Below are 9,852 nucleotides of genomic sequence, written 5' to 3'. Positions count from 1 at the left end.
CCTAGCACGTTACGGCTATAAAATGAGGATATTTCATTTCATCATAGACATTTTTTTTTCCTAGCAAAAAATTTCATTTATCTTTGAAGATCATGAAAGGGGGTTCTAGAATTAAGCATAGTTCCATTCACAAATACAACAACCGCGTCAAACAACAGTGGATCGTTCATTACATCAGAACACAAGGTTGCGAGTCATAAAAAGTGCATGAGAAATCATGCTGCTTCAATTGGCGGGCATGCTAAAGATGGATGTGGTCACTACATACCTATAAGTCATGGTGGTCATATTGTTGAAAATAGAGATTTTTATCTTAAATGTGCCGCGTGTGGGTGCCATAGGAATTTTCACCGTCAAGAGCTCTCTGGTACAGTTGGAAGTAATCAAGCACCACTGTTAGAAGAACCTGATGATCAAATGTTAGAAGAATTCGGTGGGAGTGGTGATTATAATAGTGTGAATAGCAAACGGTTTAGAACAAAGTTCACAAAGATGCAGCAGAATAGAATGATACAATTTGCTGATATATTAGGTTGGAGAACACATAAGCGTGATGATACTGCTCTTAGTCAATTTTGATGGGAAATTGGAGTTAATAAACATGTTTTCAAAGTATGGATGTATAATAACAAAAGGAAAAGGTGAAAAATAAGTGACAACTTATCCTGCATCTTACATTATTGTTGTTGTAAAATGGACGTTACTATTATATTGACCAATTTTTCTCGGCGTGTAAACTGATGAAATTCTGAGCCATTATTGAATTTGTTCCAAAACATCTTTATATTAAATTTAATAACTCCAGTTTGATAGACTATAAGTTAGGACATGCAGGATTAGGGCGTCTTTGATTTTTGGTTTTTGTCAGTGCTGATTACTTATTCTAATTGTAAGTGGTTGACTACTATTTTTGGGTTTTTTTTTCCAGCAACTTATAAGTACGTGGCAGACCCTTTTTATGATAGATATTTACTATTTATAAGTATCACATGTATAAGTACATAGCAAAGCTTTAGTTACATAAACTTATAAGTAGCAAGCTCTGATAAATAGTCAGCACTTATAAAAAAGAACTTGATATATATCAAAAAAAAGAGACAACTTAGTTGTTGTATTCCATGTGGGCTCTACAATCCCAAACATGCATTTCAAGGTTACTTGATATATATTCAACGGCAGCAAAAAACCCAACCACAACTATTTAATCTCTTATAAGGTGTTAATTAGCATGCTCTTGAGCTGGTCTTCATATTTTTATTAAACAAAAAGGGCTATGAGAGTTCTCATTGATTTTTTAAAGTGCTTCTTTTCGTAAGGTTTTGAAACTTGTTGTCGTTGGGATAATATAATCTACACTTTATAATTCAGACGTTGTCACTCACATATTCTCATTCAAATTATTTTTAAACTACCACAATTGAAATGGATCTTGAAGACCTCTCTAGCACAAAATATGGTTTCCTCATTATACACTTTCAAAAGCTCTTGCTCATCATACTTCTATTGTATCTCATTCAATTAAAGCTTTTACTGGCCTTCACATTAACGGCCATAAATGGTAAGCAACCCGGTTATCGAACTGATTTTTACTCCATATAGCCTAACTACATCAGCACTGGCACTGAATTTCAATAGATCTTATGCAAAATCTACCAAGCTATACATTTTTGTTTCGTTTTTTCCAAAAAACAGAGGAATGTAATTTTATTATTTTTTCAACATTGTTGTTGCCTTTTCAACTCGAATGGGACTTTCAATTTTTGTTTTCCTTTGGGTACCTTTATGACAAAGAAAAACTCCCAAATACAGTTGGCCCAATACATTGTCCCAGACTTACTGTTGCAACCAATTACCGCGACCAATAATCTTACTTATATTAGAGCTCTATTCATTATCGGCTGCACCAATTCAGTTGCCTACATACCCATTTCGGGATAAAGCCGTCGTAGTTCACCTCCCTCTCCTCACCCCTCTCTGCCTCCTTTATAAACCCCCATCCCTCTCTTCTCATCCCTTTCTTTTTATATCCCTCTCTTAGGTTTACTCATGAGGCATAGTATGGTCCTGGGCCCACTCTCTGGGCCCAATATATACTATGGTCTGGGCCTTATCTCTTGGCCCAGTACCTATGTGATACATCCCTGAATATGGCTACTACATTTGCCCCTTCTCGGGTTCGGCGACGATGACGACGGCGGACCCGAGAAGTCCTCAAACTTCCTTGTCTCTCTCTTTGAACTCTAGATATCCACAGTATCCTATGACTGTACGTAGTCTTCTTCTCCTCAGGACATTTCATATCCATGTACTCTGCTACTGGACCGTATGTCTGTGAAGTACTCAATCTATCGGTTCTCATTCGTATACCCTATTAACGCATATCCACGAAGGGTCTCATCCCTTCACTCTCTCTTCAACTCAATACAATGCCCATGATGTGTCTCAAACCCAGCCAAAGACACCTCTCACATAGAACTTCACTACCATGTCGGTGGAACGCCTCCCCGACCACTGCTCTCTCCTTCTCGAACTCAATCGACCCCGTCCAAGTGTATCACCTCAACCACCATCTCTCGCCCGGAGAACTCACCACTATGTCTGCGGGAGTGTCTCACGCCCGATCATAAGCTCTCCTTCCGCGAACTCACTACTATGTCCGCGGGTGTCTCACCTCGACCAACATCTCTCCTTCCGAAAACTCGCCACTATGTCTGCGGAGTGTCTCAACCCCGCCATAAGCTCTCCTTCACATAACTTACTACTATATCCACAGAGTCTCCCCCTTTTATTTCCCTTTCGTAGAACTCAACCTTGTATCCGCCAAGGGTCTCATCCCCTTTGTACTTACTCATAGAACTCGATATCCCGTCCGCAAAGGGCCTCGTCCCCTTTATTTCTCTTTTGTCAAACTCAATAGTATTATTTCTTCTGGATATGCTGCTTGCTCCCAATTGCAATTTGGAACTCCGACTCGCGGAAGGCTAGCTCATCCCCCCTGCTATCTCTGCTCTGGAATAGAGTATGATAAGGGGCAACTCAGCTTGCCCCCAAGCTTGATTCGAATCTCATGTCTGCGGAGGGCTCATCCCCCCCGTTGTCTCTGCTCAGGAATGGAATCTGATGAGGAGCAACTCAGCTTGCCCCCATATTTGATTAAGATCTTATGTCCGCTGAAGGCTCATCCCCCCTGCTGTCTCTGCTCTGGAATGGAGTCTGATGAAGGGCAACTCAGCTTGGCCCCCATGTTTGATTCGGATCTCATATCTGCAGGGCTCATCCCCCCCCGCTATCTCTGCTCTGGAATGGAGTCTGATGAGGGGCAACTCGGCTTTGCCCCATGTTTGATTCGGATCTCATGTGCCGCGGAGAGCTCATTCCCCCGCCGTCTCGCTTTCGGGGTGGAGTCCGATGAGGGCAACTCGGCTTCCCCACTGTTTGATTCGGATCTCATGTCCATAAAGGGTTCATTTTCCCCTGCCTCTGCCCTGCTTGTCTGAGCCGGGGTGGAGTCGATGAGGGCAACTTCGGCTTTTGCCCCCATGTTTGGTTCGGATCTCATATCTGCGGAGGGGCTCATCCCCTCACTATCTCTTTCGTGAGTGGAGTCTAGTGAGGGCAACTCCGCTGCCCCGAGGCTTGACTTCGGATCTCATGTCCGCGATATCCTATCGGCTCGAGGCTTTGGACCGAAGTCCGGAACTGACTCTGCCCCACCCCAGCGGCTGTTTGGACCGGTCCAGCGGATCCTATCCCGCGAGGCTTCGGACCGCCCGATGCAGGACAACTCTATCTGCCCCACACGCTTATTTGTTTTGACCACGAGGGTCCGTGGATCCTATCTGCGCTCGAGGCCGGACATGCGCCCGATGCAGGGCAGCTCGCTCTCCCACACGCCATTTGTTTGGACACGAGGGTCCGCGGAGGGCTCATCCCCGCACTCATTTAGATAGCCCCACGATATATCTGCGAAGGGTCTTCTCGAACCCTCCACCGCTCTCGCCGGAATGCTTATCCGGAACGGCTTCGGCTTTGCCCATGTTTGATTCGGACCACGAGGGGTCAGCGGAGGGCTCATCCCCCTCATTCATTCGGATAGCCCCGCGACATATCCGCGAAGGGTCTTCTTCGAACCCTCCGCTCTCTTCGGAATGCACATCCGAGAACGGCTCGGCTACCCCATGTTTGATTCGGACATGAGGGTCCCGCGGGCTCATCCCCGCGCTCATTCGGATAGCCCCACGGCATATCCATCGAAAGGTCTTCTTGAACCCCTCCGCTCTCCTTCGAATGCTTATCCGAGAACAGCTCAGCCTGCCCCATATTTGATTTAGACCGCGGGGTCCATGAGGGCTCATCCCCCGGTTCTCTAGCTTAGGCGGCTCCTCTCTATCTTTTCCCACATCACAGTGGACCCAACATCCTCACTACATAGAGACACCAGCAGATTCCGCCGAGGTTCCCGTATAACTAGTGCGGGCTCGACCCCCTCGTCTTACTTAATTTTATATCCCGCAATAAACCCGCTCAATCTCAACTCTGTTCCGCGGATCCTTCTCTTTCTCTGTAACCTGCCGCGATGTATGTATGCCCTCTACATTTTTGTAATCATCTTACCATCCGTATTCAGCCGGCCAAGCCATTGATCTCAACCCCATCTATTGATCCTATTGTTCCTTTGTCTCCAACTTCCTCCATTTGTCGATGTTGTTCACGTTGGATACTCTACAAAAACTAAAATCATCAATAACACAAAGGAGGGACTATCTTTGTCCCTTTGTTAGACCGTCACCATTTTGGCAATACTTTCGGCGTGATTGTCCACCTCTTTTAACAGCCCGAAAACCCCGGTGGGTACACCTATCTTGTTATCACCATCTACACCCTACTAGTCCACCAATGTCCACACTATACCCCCAATTCCCACACTACGCCGTCACCCACACTCCCTAAGTCCACACACTACTCCACCAACCCACATATTTCATCAAACACCTACGATATTATTTTCTGGTAGTAGCACCTTTGGAGCTTCATTCCAGTATACCACATCACCATCTCTCACTACCACACAACCCCAACAAACTTCTCATGCCCCATTCCCGAGCTTTTACACATGAAGAGATCATCATCGTCCAAGAAATTACATCACCACAATCCGTAGCCTTAAATATTTCAAAAACTTCTGAAAAGCAACCACATTTAGAATAAAAATCAACCCAAGCACTCCCCAAAACTGGATTCGACTCAAACCCAAGTTTTATCATCTGACTCCGAATACAAATCCCTAACACAAAATCCTCCAACGAAGAACAAGACCGCAAGACACTGTTCAAGCGTCCAAACAAGGTGAGGCTGATATTTAGTTTGAAATGGGATTGGAGCAACTGCTTGTCCCTTATAAACTTTCTCCACTACTTCACTCACAACACTAGCATTCAGAATAGGATCCCCTGAAGCACCAGATTCAACATCAAATCTTGTAGCACGCCATTGTGGCAAGCCACCATCTAATACCCAAACTCTCTCATGTCTAAACGCTCGGAACATCCACCAAACACGAGCGGCGCTAAAAATTCCTTTTCCATCATAAACAACCAGCCCATCTTTATTCTGGATACCAAGTGCTGAAACCGTAGCAGCAAAAGCTTCTTCCTTTGATAACAGGTGCGGTAAATTTGAAGCTCGATCTGAAATTCCAACTACATCAAAGAAAAGTGCACCTGGAATGCGGGCAACCTACTATTCTCGAAATGGGTTTCTCTTCTCGTCTGGCATGTACCAAGATGCATCCAGAACCTTCACATCAGGGCCTCTGATATTCACATGCAACCAATCAGCTGAAACAACAGGTTCACTAGTAGATACCACATCGCCATCTCTCACTACCCACCCACCCCCAACAAACCTCTCGGGCCCCATCTCCACTATCGCTGCCTCACCACTAGCTCGTAAAACATCCCCGGATCCCCCATCATCTCCATTTTGGCTGGCGACATATCCCAAATAACTTTCTTGACTAGCCATGGCAGATCAATCAGGAAGGCATCCATTTCGTCTTTTTCGTCTTCCCTGGTTCACTAACCCAGCACCAATTGCCCCACGACCTCCTACCCAACAACAAACAACTCAGCCCACCACATCAACCTGGCCTCCATGTCGGCCTCCAAGAGTAGCTCCTCCACGTCCATCTTCACAACCCCAAGCCCCAACAAGGGCCGAGTCTCGGCCTCCATCTCCAACCCGGACAACATCTCGAATACCATCACTAGCAAATAAGTCCCTTCTCGACCTCAGGCTATGCATATAAGTGAGTCTGAGACTCCCTCACCAAACAGGACAGCTCAAGCGACCTCTTAGCCATCAACACCATCTCAAACAGCTCTTTCCCAACCTCAAGTACCGGCAAAGACTAGTTCTCAACCAACAAGTATGATAGGTGCATGCCATTAAAGACATCAAAGTAATTTCAAGGTCAGTTGAAGGCCTCCCAAAGTATAAAGCTTTAAGAGCATAAGCAGTAAGAAGCCCAGCAACAATTTCAAGCGCAGTGCTCATTGAAATCATCAACGATATGGGCTGCTGCCCAGCCATTTAATTTGAAAACCTCTAGCTTTTGGATTGCATTGAAGAGGACCACCCGATGTTGCATCATTTACTACTCCTCGAAAACAAGGTTATGCGGTAAAGGGGTCCGATCTTGGTGCATAACCTAGAGTACATCACGGTATCCATTGATAAGAAGATTGTACCAATTGAAAGCGTCAACCGAGATAGTCCCATGCATCCAAAGCTAACAAACCCATCCTTTGGGAACATCCACCATCTACCTGAAATCCAGTGTTGAAGACTATGGGTGGAAGAAGATAGACGAAGACAAGTTTTCATCAAATCTTAGGATGTGAGAGTTCGTGCCTCTGCTCATAAACAAGAGTATAATCCCTGTAATGCATCCATATTGTCTTCTTCAAATTCCAATCTTGCAGACGAGACAAGTGGATTAGATTGTGATAACAACGCCGAGATTTACTGTGGTGTTTGTTAATTAAAGGTGACACCTTTTTCTTGTATTTTCTGCAGAAGCTGGTATTAGTAATAACTACCAACCATCTTTGCCTCATCTAACGCCCTCATTCCCCATAGACGGTAGCCATTTGTTGCAACTAATTACCGCGGCCAATAATCTTACTTGTATTAGAGCTCTATTCGTTATCGGCTGCACCAATTTGGTTGCCTACGTACCCATTTCGGGATCAAGCCGCTGTAGTTCACCTCCCTCTCCTCACCCCTCTCTGCCTCCTTTATGAGCCCCCCCCCCCCCCCCTTCCCTCTCTTCTCATCTTTTTTTTTTTATCCCTCTCTTAGGTTTACTCATGGGGCATAGTATGGTACTGGGCCTACTCTCTAGGCCCAATACATACTATGGTCTGGGCTTTATCTCTTGGCCCAGTACCTATGTGATACATCCCTGAATATGGCTACTACACTTACAAACACCTACATTCAGCCATGGACAAGATCCACATCTTCTAAGAGAATTGATGTACTCATAACAACATGTTCATCTAACTATACATCCAACATTGTGTAACCTCCATTAAAAAATGTAAAAAAAAATGTCTACCTAGCATTGTTTCGTTAATACTGCACAAGTTCAACCAATTTAGATTACTCCATTAAAAAAAATATTATAATTATTCAAAATCTCGAATGATCCACATAACATACATTTCCAACGAGAAAAAAATAGAAAACTTCTTTATCCTCAAAACTTCAAAATGTCTTAAAGCCTTCTCTCATCCTACCGAGTTCATCACTTTAAATAATTTGTATTGCTTGACATCATGTTCTATAATCTCAACAAATTTACTAATTTCAACGTATAGTTTGTCTCTAACAACTTTATGACAAATTAATTTTGATTAATTTAATTATCTCACAGTCAATTAACTATATCCACTAACTTATTTAGTGCAAATTCTTCAATTGAAATTGTTATACTACAAATGACTATATTACTCCGTGCCAAAGGCACGGGTTACACCTAGTATATATATATCTTAGAAGTACATACTGTAGGAACCGTTATGGTCGCATCAAATGACTAAGAACCGCGAAATACCATGCGTAGCGGAATAAAGGTGTTCACGGTTTGGTTTAGGAATTCATACCTTTAGATCGGCTAAGATAACTCTGAGAATCTAAGATCTATGAATCAACAACCTCTTGATCTTCTGTTGTATTCCTATCCTTAGAATGGGCGTTGTGTGGGCAACGATCTTCCAACCTCTTCTTTCTCTCTTGGCCTCTCTCACTCACAAAGTTAGAACTGATTTTGGATCTATCTTTCCTTGAACAAAACCTGAGTTTTTTTTTCTGTAAAAAAACGGCTAGAGAAAGAGGTTTCAATTTATATGCTACAACAGGGACCATGAGGGGAAATTAGGGTTGGGTCTCCTAACAGGCTTGGGCTTACAATGTTTCACCCAGAACACACGGCCCAAGTCCGTCAACAAATGGCTTATTCCACTAAAGGCCATTGTTGCACTACCGCCCTAATCCCAAAATACGTGTTACATTTATGGGCTCCATATTATATGCTCGTTGATCTCCCCGTGTTTAAGATATCGAATGCCCATTGATTAAGTCAAGTTACTGACAACTACATTAATCAACTTCTTATGTCCTTGAGTAGTACCACTCAACCTCATTGTCATGTCGGATTAAATCCACCTGTAGGGTTTATATGAAAATCCTTATGAGCTCCTCAAGGGGACATCATCAACCCAACTTCCTGCGGGTCACGGATTCCTTCTATAATCAACATCACACCTTACATACAATGTCATTACCCAATCCATCGAGTTTGTTGATTCACAAATGAATCTCACTCATTGATGATTTAAAGCAATGTACAATGCACGTAAGTGCCCATTATTATATCTGGATTAAGAGGACAAGCATCCATAATAACAGAGGCGTTTGTTCTCTTATATAGTCAGTATAAAGATAAACAACCTCACTTGGTCCTGTTCAATACACACAAAGTGTACTAGTGTAATCCTGTAGTCAAGATAGGCTAATACCATATTATACTACAACCGTACCAATGGTTTGTCCAAATCCATCTAGGTTGTGAACGTTTACTTATACTTTATAAGGTACTAATGATATGATCTTCTGTGCATCACCACACACCATATCATCTATAACATAAAGTATTAGACGCATGCATATAACTAATAACATGCATAACATTTGCCCATATGATTCTCATTCAAAATATAAAGAATTAGAGTTAATACAAAAGTAATGTTTTTAGTATATAACCCTATCACATACTTATTTTTACTTAAAAGTAAATACGTAAGTAAAACTTTACCTAGACAATGAATTCAAACGTAATTTTTTGTGGATATGATATATTCACCATAAAGATCATCTCTACAAAATTTTAGCTCATTTGGAAACCTCTAACCTAAATAAAATATGATTGCAAAACCTCGGCATTTTTGAACCGTTAGATTTCTTCTTAAAAATGACATCAATTTTTATCGATATTTATTAATTGCAAAACCTCGATATTTATTTATTTATTTTAATAAAAGTTCCTGATATCACAATTATTCAGGCCAACTTGTTCTTTCAGTAATGAAATAATATACTGCCATGTGCATACACAATTAAACTTGCACTCTACTTAAGGAAACTCTAGTGTCAAACTTAGCAAAACAAATAAAATACTCCTTTTGACGTTTCTCTCAACCAAAATGTACTAGGCAAGGTAAGCCGATATCATCTCATAATATAGCACATGAATTGTGTTCGGCTTTGTGGCGAAATGCTTCAGTTTCC

At 42.5% G+C, this 9,852-nt stretch overlaps 2 pseudogenes; one reads left to right on the top strand and one right to left on the bottom strand.

The window, feature by feature from the left end:
- The first annotated feature begins 207 nt into the window (after nt 1–207).
- LOC147502090 (zinc-finger homeodomain protein 2 pseudogene) lies at nt 208–579 on the top strand (annotated as a pseudogene).
- Nucleotides 580–5,244: 4,665 nt separating this feature from the next.
- LOC147502089 (thiosulfate/3-mercaptopyruvate sulfurtransferase 1, mitochondrial pseudogene) lies at nt 5,245–6,024 on the bottom strand (annotated as a pseudogene).
- Nucleotides 6,025–9,852: the final 3,828 nt, after the last annotated feature.

This window comes from Coptis chinensis, chromosome 4 (genome assembly GCF_015680905.1).
Source record: "Coptis chinensis isolate HL-2020 chromosome 4, ASM1568090v1, whole genome shotgun sequence".
Classification (NCBI taxonomy): Eukaryota; Viridiplantae; Streptophyta; class Magnoliopsida; order Ranunculales; family Ranunculaceae; genus Coptis; species Coptis chinensis.
This window is presented reverse-complemented; position numbering and strand designations above follow the sequence as displayed.